Source organism: Genypterus blacodes, unplaced genomic scaffold (assembly GCF_046128005.1).
Source record: "Genypterus blacodes isolate CSIRO-AG114 ecotype Tasmania unplaced genomic scaffold, CSIRO-AGI_Gbla_v1 ptg000055l_1, whole genome shotgun sequence".
Taxonomy (NCBI): Eukaryota; Metazoa; Chordata; class Actinopteri; order Ophidiiformes; family Ophidiidae; genus Genypterus; species Genypterus blacodes.
In genome coordinates this window covers 7,122,974-7,137,702 of record NW_027466867.1, presented here as the reverse complement: position 1 = coordinate 7,137,702, position 14,729 = coordinate 7,122,974, and positions in this window count along the sequence as shown.

Genomic DNA, 14,729 nt, shown 5'->3' with positions numbered 1-14,729 from the left:
GCAAGCCAACGTGGAAAATCTGTAGCAAACAAAGAAATCGTCCCCACAAATCACATCCAAATGTTTGAGGTGTTTCAACATCAGTAAGTGTAAGTAGTGCTGAAAATGTGACACTTCCCAAGGCTTAATCACACACTTTATTTGATGCGTAAATCAAAAAAATGTGACAAGGACTCCAGCTCCTGCACACAACACTACTTTGTTACCATTGACGACAAAGTATTTCCAGGTTCCAGCCTTGTATTTTATGTTGTTGTAAGCCATCATTTAGCTGAAGCACAACATGAGACAATTCCAGGCTTTCATTTTAATTAGTTACATCTTCCTCTCGGACTGATTGAAGTTATGGATCCTATAGTACAATGTCAAAGCAAACATTAAGAGTAAAACCATTATTATTTTTGCCTAAATGTGCTTATGACTTCATATTTTGCATCTGGTTCAAACCACTTCTGCCGTTGGATGTTTGAAGATCTTCCCCTCATTTACTGAATCAATACCTTTGAACCTTTGGTAAAGACAGGTGGTCCGTCTTATAGCAAATTGCTTGCTGCAGCATTGGTTGATCTTCATCTCATGCTGCAGCCATCAGAGGCACCTTGATAATTAACAGCACCTCTTAGCTTTGGATCAAAGCTTCTTTCAAAGCAACGCTGGGTTAAATTGCATCCCAACCCCATCTCACTGTTCTCGCTCCGGGCATATCAATCATTCATCTTAATAAGGTTTTTAATCTCCTGGGGTTTAAGTGCCTATAGCAATAAACATACAGTCAATCCTGTTATTATATTGTACTGATAGATTATCCCTCGGTGGAGGGCCGGAGCTGGAATGACGGACAGTAGTAGAGCAGTAGAGTAGTAGCTGTTTTTAATGATTGCTCAATAGATAAATGTGTGTGAGCATGTTCAGCATTTGGTATCATCAACATCCATTATTTCAAAGGTTCTGGTATTTCATGTGACATTATCTAGACATATTTTGGTTTGCAAGAGGTCAGCTATATTGCACCAGTTCCCCATCATAGAAGTGTGTTATGGATTAGATAAATATTTAGGAATATCATCCGCATACAGTGACATTTAGAGCATTTGGTCTTTGACCCTTGGATATACGCTCCAATCCATAAAGTTGATTTTACACCCTGGCACGTCACGGAGTTAGATTGATATGAGGCAGATCGACCTGGGTTTGATGTCCTAAGGGTTGTTTGAGAAGATCTTTATAATCTGAGTTAGATTAATAAGATATATGAGCTGTAAAAGTACACAACAGTGGTAAATATGTGGTATCTATGTGGTTCATTTCTGTGTCATAGTAAGTATGTAGGTGTAAAAGGCTTCACAGCATGGAGGTTGCTCATTGTACTCTCGTTAGTCAACAGGAGTGCTTCTGAAATGTATTTTCGACTCACTATCCCCAGCCTCCGAACACGGAAGCCTTTGCAGAAAGAAACTAAAAAATGCTCTCTAGTGTTTGTTTGATAGTGTAATCCCTGGAAAAGGCAGCATAATGGGGCCTCAGATTAGCAGTGTGTGTGTGTGGGTGTGTATTAGCGTTGTGCTGGGGGTGATGGTCAGGAGAGGTTGAGTCAGTGTGTCTGCTCCAGATTAGCAGCAATATCACAGAGTGCCATTATGACATAAAAAGGATGGAAAAACAGCAAAGGAAGAACCGTTGAGAATTATTTTGAAGCATACAAACACACCAAATTCTTCAAAATGACATTTAGAAGAAGAATTAAGGGGGGAGGAAGAGCTTCAACCAGGGAAAACCAGTTAACAGAAATGATGTAATCACACGTGATGATGAACCATTGACCATGAACGCCACACAGCTCCATCACAGCAGAGCCTTTAAAGTGGAGGTTCTCAACCCTGCAGTGACCTCAGGATAAGTTTAAGGGTTCACAACAAATTCTTATCGCCTCTACTGATATCTTTTCCTGGAGAAATAAATAGTTCTCTGTCTTTCTTTCAGCCTCCAGTAGCCTCAGCCGTGTTTTTATTTATCTAATGAGACACTCTGGAATGGAAAGTCATCCTTTGGTTGAGCTCCTCGCGCCTCTGTTTATGCAACCTGGAAATGGGGGTCAGAGCGTTTACGGTCTCATTCTCAGGGGCCAGAAAAGGTTCAGATCCAGCAAGGGACGTTAAAACTTTATAAAGGCAGATTAAACCAAACTTCTCTCTTTCAATGGAATTCTCGTCTGTGGGGCAACTCTCAGAATTCTGCTTGTTGTGACCAAATCTCAGTCTTCATCACAGTCCCATCCACCTCTGTATGTAGATGTACAGTGGGGAACATTCAGTGATTTATGCTGGAGTCGTAGAGGAAATTAGTCGAGAGGATCTAGTTGATGGAAGGAGCCTCATCACCATGGCGATATCAACTCAGTGACTTGGTAGTTGGTCGTCCTGGTGACTTTAAGCGTTAAGACTTAAGGATGAACGATACAATGCCACCCTAATGGACCTGACACATACATTTACATACATTACTATCCGTTTGGATTTGGAGATTCTCTGTCAGTTTGGATAAGTGAGACGTTAAGACGCCGTCACCCTGAGGTCACTTTCAAAGCGGTGACGCCAGTGCGTGTACACACACCAGTGCGGAGAGTGAGCCAGGAGTGATCACTCTGTCAATGTCAAACAAACACCGTCGAGTGTTCCTCCCTCCCTTTCCAAGTTTCCCCCCCCCCCTCCCGTCCCTCCGTCTCTTGGCCTAATTATGGACGACTTGAAGGAGACGAGCTGATTTCTGAGTGTTGCACTTGCCTCTCACACCCAAACTTGAGTGGGGGGCATAGATGTGTGTTCTCGCACCCTCCCAACCTTCCCGACACACACTCACACACGCACATACAACCTTGCGTGCGGAAATGACACAATATGAATAACTGTATAACCTCTGAGCTTATTATGAAACATATCACAGAATTTCCGGCGTGTAATTTCTCATAATTAGGGGTTTTTAACTGCTGCTGTCCTCCGCCTGTCCACAGAGACTGCATCTCTCTGTGGGTTCCCAGGCTCCCACATTAAGATTTGACAGCTTTACAGTAAATCGTTACAGACTGGATGTATTGCCCAACATGAGTGACGTTGAGGGGAAAGGAAGGGGGCGGGGGGGCGGGGGGGGGGGCTATGGAGATCATTTAGGCCCTTTACTTCTTCAATATACAGCAATTAAAATCCTAGCAATACCGTTGAAAGGAGACGTGGAGTCTTTATACACAGATGCTCCCTGAAGTGTGAATGGTACAGCTGAGAATAAGCTGTAGTACGCCACGCACACTGACAGGATCTATGTATGCTGGAGCAGCTATGAAAGCTACTTTGACTAATGGAGACATACGAGCGTTGCTGCACACCGCTAAATGGACAAATCAATGAGTATTAGCGGATAACTGATCACCACGCTGAAACAAAAACACTGCCACGGTAATGTCAATAATCTATAAGTACAGGAGTCACATTGAACCCAACTAAGTGTGCGTGCAGGTGAGGAATGCAAACACACACACACACACTTGTATAGATTCCACACAACCCATCAAACCTCAGAATTCAGGGTTAAAAATGCAAATTTGTCCTCTTAAAGTCGCTCCTCTAATAGTACCAACTGGCTGCTCTGTTTCTGTCAGCGGCAGCGATGGAGTTGTCTCCGGAGGAAAACCCTTCACTTATGTATATATGAGAACTGAAAGTGTGACTGTACTAATACGAGCCTACTTACACACTCCCCCTGTGTTCCTCTCCTACGCTGCTATATCTGTCCCTCGCAGGTGTGGAGGGCTGGGAAATGTGTGACAGCGGATCAGGAAAAAAAATAGAAGTGAAGTAAAGAGAACATAGGTGTGTGTGTGTGAGAGAGGGAGAGAGAGAGACTTACCTGTGCTCTGTGCTGTCATCCAGCCTGGCTTCCTGCTGCTCCATGCTTCCTCCTCGTTCAGCTTTTCCCAGTCGACTCGCTCTCCCTCTCTCTCTCTTTCTGTCCCTCTATTTCTGCTTGTCTCTCTTCACCCGCTCGTCTCCCCTCTCAGCACCTGTAGGAGTGCGCGTTTAGACACCGGTGTCTGCGCGAGAGCAAGTACGTGTGAGTAACGGTGTCTGTCTGGTAGCCTGCATGTCGGCGCTGCGTGGAGCCCGGCTGCACATCACAACATGACAGCAAGTGTCCTCTGATCAAACTCGCCTCTCGCAGTTTGTCTCGCTTTCTCCCCTCTTCTCCCTCACTTTCTGTCTCTCGTCTGCCTCTCTCCGGGCGCGTGCAAACACATCTGCATTAACAAGTGGCCACGGAGGTGAGGACAGGACAGGAGCAGGAGAGCGGCATGAGAAAGGAGTGAGAGAAAAGTGAGGAAAAAAGGGGGAGGTGGCAGATGGAGAGAGGTGTGTGAGCCCCTAGATGAGCAGACGGCCGGAGTGTTTGGCGTGCGTGTGCGTGTCTGTGTGTGCGTGTGTGTGTGTGTGTGTGTGTGGGGGGAGATACGCGTCTCTACCCACAGTGTTTAGCTCTTAGTCTCACTTCTGTCAGAATCCGTCACGCTCCCTGCTGTTCGGATGAGAAGAGGAGTGAAGGGGGGAAGAGGATGAAATGTCTCTGGAACAGCGGAGCAGAAACGACGGCAACAACAGTTTTCAGCAGCGGCAGCAGCAGCGCTTCCACGCCGTCTCCCCCTCTCTCCCAATCTCCCCCTGCTCCCGTTCCCTCTCCTGCTCCCTCCAGAGGAGTGAGAGACGCAGCAGATCCATCCGGAGTTAACCAGAGCAAAACTCAAGTTTCACACACTGGAGAAGAACGTTTCCTCTGAGCGCCTTTGAAGTTCTCGGTCCAGGGTACGACTCCTTTTCATGGAGGAATGAGTGTGTGTATGTGTGTATGTGTGTGTGTGTGTGTGTGTGTGTGTGTGTGTGTGTGTATGTGTATGTGTGTGTACTCCAAGACGAGGGATCCCACAATTCCTGTGAGCGTCCTCAGGTGCTGGTCAGAGAGGAGAGGGCATACTTGGGGGTTCCCTCACCCCACCCCATATGGATGTGAGGCGATCCAGATGTTGGTTGATGGTGGGAATGTCGGGATCACAGCGAGCACAGCGGGACAGATGGCAGCTCTGCAGGGTCGAGCTGCACTAGCAGGTCCTCATCCTGTTGCACTGATTTGTTGTTTTTTTTCCCCCCCACCACTTTCCGCTCTCTCTCTCTCTCTCTCTCTCTCTCTCTCTCTCTCTCTCTCTCTCTCTCACCCCGTCGGTCTCTCCGCCGTCACACCAGTAATCCCGCTTTCCATTTCCTCCCCAGCTTTGTTTTTTTTTTTTCTCTCTCTCTCTCTCTGTCGCCTCTCTCTCTCTCACTCCATCACAGGAGGGGTTGCATATGAGTCCTGGTAATAATGGTGTGAGGATTTAGCCTTCCTTCCTCCCTCCTTTCCTCCCCCCTCTTCCTCTCTCACTTTAACACACCCCCCCTCCCTCTCTCCTCACCCACTCTGCCTTGTTTATTCGCCTCCTCTCTTTGCATCGCCCTGTCACATATCATTTCCTCCTTTCCCCTAAATGATCACATCATATCACTCTCTGTTTTCATTCTCTTATCACCTTATCAACAGGTTTAAACAAATCCCTTTAACGGCATTACCTTCCCAACCAGGAGCCCCGGGCCCCCGTCCATATCAATGCTTTCTCTGTCAATATGTTCGCAAACCTTGTTTACCTCGGAATATCGACATAAACAAACACACAAATCGTTGAGCAGTCGTTCCGCTGCCTGAAGACTCCAACCTGTGCTACCAGATCTTCCATGAATGTAGAATATAGGAAAGGTAACAGTTGCGTAACCCACGACGATAGACCCAAACAACCCCACAAACCTCAACATGACCTTAAAGTGCCCATACTGTTTGGGAGGTCGCATCACAAATGTCAAAGGCCACAGTTTCAGCACAACCTCATACAGATTCACATGTTGGTGTTATTGATACTTAGCTGAGACGCTTTATGTTGTTGGGATCAAACTTAAGAAAGGAAAGGGGATGTAGAGTTTATATTGAACGGTGCACATGTATCCTCCTCTCCCTTCGCGGTTTCCGGCAATTAATCCAACTAACCTCCCTGTATTGCTTCCTCCCAGAGTGATATTAGAACACTGTGTATGAGAGCACTCACCTGTTGAAGACATTAATTTCAACCACAAATCCAGTTCATCACCGAGGGCTGGGAGGTGTTCCACCCATACCAATGCGTTTCAGGGTATTGTCGGCTGCCCGTGTCATTTTGATCAAAGAGATCCTCGGTGGAGGCAATCATCTGCCTGTAAGGTGGGCAGCAGAGGGGGGGAAAGACAAAAAGCAATCTCTGGTAATTTCTCACTCCTTTCGTTTCACAAAAGGAGGAACACAGTTTTTCGGAGCACTCTGACTTGAACTCTTTGACGCTTGCGAACCTGTGTGAAAGATTCGGCGGCGGGTAAACCTTTTCTTTACGTTTTGCGGAGGAGAAACAAAGCGTTTTACTTTGCGTTCCTTTCTGGCTCACGCCGGTGGACAGGCGTTTGCAGTTTTTAAAGAGCGCCGTCTCTGCAGATTAGCATCACGACCAATCAAAGCCTTTTTTTTTCTCCTTGTTTTTCCCCTCACCAGGCAGCGGTGGTCAGATGACAAGCCTTTTAACACAGTTCTATAATTATAGATGAGTGTTAAAATAGAGCGTTGGAGATGTGAGACGTGTGACTGAGGCGTTTACGTCTGTGTGCCGGATGTGTGTTGTACCTGCAGCGACGCTCGACGCTCTTGATCTATTGAAACGCACAGTCGCACACAGATGTTTGCGAGTATGGACTCCCAGCTGTAGCTCGTAGAAAATCAGCCGGCGGAGAACATATGCTGTCCGAGGCAGCGGCCCCGATCGAATCCACAAATTAACTCGGTTTGGATCCCGCACGTAACAAAATTATGTTTTCCAGGCTTTGTGTGGGCTCGCCAGCTGACAGGCATACAATTAATTCTGCACGTTTGCGCGTCATCAAGGAGGGATTATCTTTACGCCTTCTCACTGTGTGTGTGTTTGTGTGTGAGCAGTTGTCATTGCCGGATTTGTACTATCGTGGAGGATTGATATCACAGCTCCTGACTGGAATGTACACTGCTCCTGCCGTGCATCAGTGCATTTACACGTTGCGGTTTATGGTTCCTACCCCTGAAGTCTGTGTAAACTCCTGCCAACGTGATGCAGCACTATGAACAACACTTCACATTGTGTGAACAGTGAAATCCTCAATCTACATTTCAGAAACTTTTTCCTAAGCCTCTTAGCAGGTTTTTGGTGAATCATTCACAAATCTGACAATTCTGTTATTGGGCCGATCTATTTTTAGGCGAGTTCGGCATTTAGCTGTTTCGCTCTATAAAGTGATTATGATTAGGAGCAGCAGCAGCAGTTTGTGAGCCACTAGGGGGCAGAAGAAGTCCAGACAAAACTCACGGACACTCGGCCCTGACATATATTATCCTTCTAGTTTTAAAGAAGTTGTTTCAGAGAACATGCTAGCACACATTACACTCTCAACAAACACATAGCGAGCAACCAACACACTCTAGTCATGTTTCTGTAAGCCCAATAGCTTCTCATTGCACGACGTCATTAGATCAAAAAGCTATCAATGGATTTTGATGAAACTTGGTGGGCAGGTTGGAGACGAAGCAGGGAAGAGCCCATTCAATTTCGGTATCATTCAGCCTGATGGTGGCGCTGCAATGACCACTTCACAATGTTTTACATGTAGAATATCTGGACCATTATGGGTTAAGATTTTTAATGTTTCTTACTGGTTTTGAAATAATGAATTGCCTAAGTTGAATGGGCGTGGTTCATTCTATAAAAAATGACATGTGACCTCACGTTGGAGGATTTCTCGGCCTTGGTGGAGGTATGTGCTGGTCTCCATCTCTTGTAAACACAGACATATACCTCCTCCAGTGTTTTATCGTCTTCACCAGCTGAGTTGTAAAAGTAAATTGAAGTAGACCAAACAAAGACGATAGAATAGAATGAGTCAAACTAGTCAAACGGGACAAAATCTGTAGTGAAAGTTCATTTAAATTTCAACACCACCTCTGAATGGGCAATTCAATCCTGAAGGGTGTTCGACATGAACTTGAACGTGAGGCTCCTCAAGGATCTCATTAGGGCTCCAGACAGGTCGAGAAGGAAACAACCGCTCCCAACCGTTCACTGCTTATTATTTTTTTAGGACACCCCAAAACCGGGCACCAAACCGTTTGTAAATAATAAAAACTTTGGCTCTAAAACAGGCAACCAGTGGGGGAAGTAGTTAGAAGAATTGTAGAAATTAAGCTGAGAGTGTGTCAGTAATCTAACCGTGAAGAGATAAAAGCATTAACAGCCTCCTGAAAGGAAGTGTGAAAATACCCCCCCCCTCCTCCCTGACACACACACACACACAATTTTAGAGATGCTCTTCATCTGAACGACCATTTTCACCTGAGTAATGGAACGCAGCTCTGTGTCAAGAATGCCTGTCAAATTTAGATCATGGTTTAATGCGGTCCAAATAAAACAATCTCCTATTTATTGTCACCGAGCCCAAAGCGATGCTGAGGCACCTGAGGAAACGATCCATAACCTGGGTTAGCCTGTCAACATCTTTAGGAGTTTCAGTAATAGGTAGAAGCTGCGTTTTCATCTCCCCCTCCCGCCGCAGTGAGAGACAAACGACCGCGCTTACCAACGATGCGCCCCTACAGGATTAATGCAAATCGGGAGGGGGGGGGAAAAAACAAATGCTTTCAAGAATGAACCTGCGGGGATCAGCGGAGGCAAATGGAGCTGCGGATGAGGATGCATCTCTGACAGTTGAGGATCAGGAGGTGGGAACACATCCGCCCCTGTTAACACCCCATTTGTCTCCGCATTAGGCGTGGAAGGTCAACAGTGTCAGGAGGCTAAAAACAACAACAGTTTCAGAATCGATTCCACTTCTCTTGTGCTTAAAACGCCTTTGAGTTCGTCCTCCCGCTTTCCTCCGACTCCTGTGACAAGTATCTGCATGTTTAGTTTGTAGATGTTTGACCTTCACCGCTCGCATCATTAACATGTATGAAGCGGTGTCGCTGCAGGCAGGCGCTGTGACCCATCAAACTGCACAACAGGGCGTTTATCCTCAGTGGGATCGGGAGCGCTGCGCTGCAACCCTTAAGCTTCATCAGAAGGAGGTGTCATTTCCTTTTTAATGTTTTGCGGCAATCGGTTCAACATGTTGCCCGTTAATACGAACGATAACTAAACCAGAGAACCTGTGTGGCCTAATTAGCTTCAGCGACCTTCTGAAAATCACAAATTCCATTGCCATTGATGAAAATAATGAGGACAATTAATCATTTTTCAAGCACAGCGATGATTAGAAACCAAACCAAAGCCATTATCCCTGAGTGACTTTGCTTGTTGAGACTCCTCCACCTGATCTGACTCTCGTTCCACGGAGTAGGATAGGAAACACGGCCTCTTTATTGACATTCAACTCCATCCATGAGGTCGTTTCTGCCTTGTAGGTGTAACAGCGGCACGTAGGTCAAAATTACAATACCATACACCCGCATCTAAGACATTGCATCGGCGCTACACCTTCTTTGTATGCTCTTCCATCATAACTTGCACTGAATTGATCCGTCTGTTGTGTCCTGCTCGCTTGATATTGAGTGTCTAGGGTGTTATGAGACATTGGAATGAGTAGGTGTGTTTGTGTGTGTGGGGAGGGTGTGTGTGTGTGTGTAGCTGTGTACACTGTTGAGGACAGATGTTTATACAGGCAATCATCACTCATTGGGTAAACAGCGCTGCATATTGGTCTAATGTGGACGATTGTGGCGTTGAATACTAAGACAGGACAATAGTGAGAGTGAACAGAGCGGGGAAGTAGCGAGGAGGAATACATCAACTCCATTAACTCTGTGTTTGAGAGAGGCTCTGGGTGCTGCATGCTGATTTGTGATAATCCACCTTTGTGGTATTTTTATCTCCCGAGTGCAACTCTTTGATCAGAGCCATATGTCAGAGGAGGGGAAGAAATGTTCAGAGGGAGATTCTGCTCCATATGTGGGTTAACAGGCAGAGTCCTGAGGGCGACACTGCTGATCTCACAAACATGACCACTGGCCCACATACCTCTCCTCACCGCCGTGCCCGTCTGTCTGTCTGTCTGTCCCTCCGCCTGTCTGCCTGTCCCCGTCTTCATCACCGTCCTCCCTCCTTAAAGACACTTCTTTGAAGGCAAAAATAGCTCAAGAGCAGAAAGACAAGAGAGGTGTCAGATACATAAATAAATTGGGTCTTTGTGCACCTTCCTCTCAGATTGCTTTGACATTTCACAGCCTGTCGGGTATTAATACCGTTCCTCCTGAGACAAAGATTGTACGCGTGGACGTGCATAAATGGCGGCGTGTGTGCGCGCGTGTGTGTGTGTGTGTGTGGTTGTGAACGTATGCGAGTATGTGTACGACACGTGTGCATGTCCGCGCATACTCCGGTGTGTGTGTGTGTGTGTGTGTGTGTGTGTGTGTGTGTGCACGGCAGAGAGATTGAAGGGTGGTTTGATATTCCTGTGGAAGTTTCCCCAAGGCTTATCTGTCAGATTTTACACTTTGACTCTTGGCTGCATTTCACCTGACATCCTGACACGGTTCTAACCCAAATCAAGTGCTTGTACTTAACTTGAGTGTTTTAATGTTGTGCATTGTGTACATCAAGGGGGTTCGTCATAATGGCTAGATATACTTTTGATACTAGATTGACATTTTCTCATTTTTAATCAAGGACTTGAGGAAACCAACTTTACATAAGACTAGGTAACTGTCTTTCTCTCTCTCTCTCCCTCTCACCTTCTCCCTCCCTCCCTCTCTCTCTCTCTCAAAACAAGAGCTCTAATTAGTCTTTTAATCAGCCCGTTCGACTGGTCACTAAATTGCTCATTAAATGAAGAATCAACAACACAAACGACCTTATTTGTCTCGTAATACTGTGAATAATGCCGTCACGCCCAAGTGTGTATTTACATTTTATCACAATCATGCGGCGAATTATCCCAGGCTTATGATTAAGCACGGAGTAATCATAACACACACTGATTAAAGTCCAGTGCTGGAGAGAGGAAGGGGAGAAGGGAAGAAAGGAGGATTTGGGGGTAAGAAACTAACGGAGGGAGCAAAGGTGTTTGAAGTTTAAAGGCTAAGAGAGAGGAAGAGGAGTTGGACTTTGAGAGGAGGGGGGGGGGCAAAGAAAGTGACCTGAATATAGTTGCAGTTTCAAGGTCATTCCCCCCCCCCCAAGTTGAGTCCATTCTCTGACTTCCATCTTCTCATGCCCGGCCAATCACGTTCTCTCTTTAGTGATTTTACGAGGTGTGGGTCACTGGTAATTATCTGGTCTTGTCAAACCCAGGAGGCTCAGTGTGACACCGGGTCACCTGTGATTCTGATTGAGGTCCTGGGCGCTCGCACACAGTCATCTCCGTGCACGCACGCACGCACACACACGCGTACAGGGAAGCAGCAGCCGGCAGAGGGCTCAGCAATGCGCGGCGTTTCATTACGCTTCTGATTTGGTCATTCATCATGTGACGGGAGGTCACAATACAGTGGCTGACACCTGTTTACGTCTGCCTGTGGGTGTGGGCGCACCATGTGTGTCTGTGTGTGTGTGTGTGTGTTGGCATGAAAGGGGCCTTGCCTTTGTTTTTGTGTGTTTTGTGTTTACTGGGCGAGTTTCCCATTCATGTCAGTCAAAGAGGAAGTGGCTTTACAACAGTCTGCCTGACTCATATTGAAGAGGTGGAGCAGGATTAGTCATTACCAACAGTTTACTCATTGACTTTTAGATGTGCTGTCCTGTAAATAACAAGCGCTTCATTCAGACACGCACAACAGATCACATGTTTGTGCACATTGTGTTGCTCGCATCTTTGTTTGCGCGTAGGCATCGATGTTTGTATTCTCTCTCTGTTTTGTTCGGCATCCACGCAATCAGAAGATTCATTTTGAGAGGAATAAGTTACTGTGTTACAAAATAAATAAATGCATTAAAGGCTTGCAAGACATGAATGTGTGTGGCTTGTTCAGGTATAAACCCAAATGGCAAGGGCTTCATTAAAACCATGCTGCCACACAAATGTATTGTAATATATGCACACCTCAGATGAATTTTAAGTGTGTGGCATGAATTCTGTCCGCCTTGATAAACTAATATATGAATGGACTGAGCGTGGACGTCCCTTTGTGGATAGTGTGGGGGAGCAATGATTTTGTTTTGCTCAAAGATACACACAAACACACACACACACACACACACAAACACATCAAAGCTCTGCTGTGGTTTCAGTTCACCTCTCTAGATCTGTGAGACTGAAAGCGACAGAGCCACTGTGATATTAATAATTAATAATTCTTCCAAATGTTTTTAAATACTGAGAACATAATGTAGGAATACGTCATTAAATGTTGAAAACAACACAAATATGTTTAAATAAAGCAATATAATAATAATATGGTATAAAATGCATAAATTATTGTAATACTAAAACGATAATAATAATAATATTTAAAGGTAAATGCAGCTTCTTTTCCGTGTATCAGGTTTCAGATTTCAATGTAGTTTTAGTTATGCTTGCGGATTCCACGTTGCTATACTGCCATCTAGCGGTTGCTTACATCATAACCAGCCGCAGGCGAGTGCGCGAGGCATTACCGATTAGATTTTAATTGAACGCGACATATTTCACATACATGCTAATGTTAACTTAAATATCAGCATGTTATCAAGAAAGTAAGACTTGTTATTGTTCAGACATGAAGTCATTTATTGAGGCACTTGACACAAGCCATGGAATGTATAAATCAAACACAACAAAGTTAAGGTATTTTCACATTCTTGCATCTGTAAACATTGTAAAGATAATACATTCTGACAGTTAATTCACATTGTACTGCCATTTCAAAGAACACGTGACAAAATATGAACTCCTCCTGCACTCCACAGTATACTAAAGCTACACAAAGTGTACAAAACAGCAGTGGAGCCAAATACAAAACTATTATCCTATTCCTAAACCCAATCCGCTTTCTTAAGAGTGCACGTCTGATAACAGTGGATCAGCAAAAAGCAACATCTAAACATTTAACTGCTCATTTGACCCCGAAATGCACCTCTTCAGTCACGGATAAGAGGTCAGTAGATTGGGAATGAGGCATCGGAATCTATTTAGCAGCACACGATCAGAAAAATGATCATCGCTCAATCATAGAAAGACACGAATACATCTTATTTTCCATTGTCCGTCTGCCTTGATTAATCACTCACTTAGATGTAAACTTCAATTTGTTTTGTATAATATCCATAATCATGACCCTGAATCAGAAGCAGTTTGTACATGCTTGCTCCCCAGACAACTTTAAGGATAAAAACAACAACAAAAAGCTGAAAATGTGCAAGGGGGGGAAAAAGGATTTTGGCTCATTCGCAATAACAAAGTAGTCACTATTGTTTGGCACCAGTGTCAGACGTGAAGGCAGATCATTTGTGGAATTTGGATAAGGCTGTTTTCGGGCCACTGGATACAATATTTATGACTGTATTCACGTAGAAACACAATGAGGTTAGAATGTGACGGCTACAGTTCAGGTTGACAAGCTCTTTGTTTGTTCTGGCCAATCTGTTGTTTTTAGAGAAGCTGAGCCTGACAAAACTAAACCAATACTGACAAAATCTTCTAACACAGTCTATAACACCATAGATTACGTATATAGTACCTCTTCCGGATGTGAAACTAAGAAACTTTTCACGTGCAAAACAGTGTAAAAGTGACATTGCTGAGGTTGAAGACCTGCAGTGGATGAGCATGCACAGAGTTATGTTGATTCTGGATGTCATGTATGTGAAATCCTGATCATGGAGCACATTTCTGCCTCTGCCCTCTTCCTCTGCCCAGTCTGCTCAGGTGGGGCTCACATCATTAAGAGTTGTTTACAATAAGGCTATAGGAACTTGGACACAGTAAGCTGATGCTGACGTCCACATTGGTCGTGTTGACACTACCTATGTTGTAGTTTGTAGCCTGTTGGAAGGACGACTGCCGTCACACAGGGACAGTAAACACTTGACATTTTCACACAGTTTTAGATGTGAAATCTGGTTGGTCCCCGTTCAGACAGATACATTGCACCTGCGCCACAAAGAGGTTGTTTTTTTTAAACCTGTTCTATTATGTAGCTGTGTAAACTCTGTGTCGTCTGGCATTAGCCCGTCCCATTCTGTGGGCTCAGGCTCTCCCACGGGCAGATGATCTCCTTGGCACCCACTCCTCCTCGAGACGCAGCCCTGTCGTCCTCCTCATCCTCAGATTCTATGGGGTAGATGCGGCACTCTGGAGGAATATCGACTTTTATCTGGAAAAAACTGGACAAACACCTTAGTAAGAACAAGTGTCTCTACATGCAGAACTGTTGGATGTTTAAGCATGTGTGTGTAGGTGTGTGTCTTGGCTCACACTCACTTCCCAATCCGTTTGGGCGGAGCCTGACTGGGTTGATCCACGCTGATTGGTTGAACTCGGCTACTCGTCCCAGCAGCCGCCGCGTGACATTTAGGTGACAGGCTGGCGAACACGGAGGACGGGGTGCAGCCCCTCCTCAGCAGGCGGCCCAGGGACAGAGCCACGCGG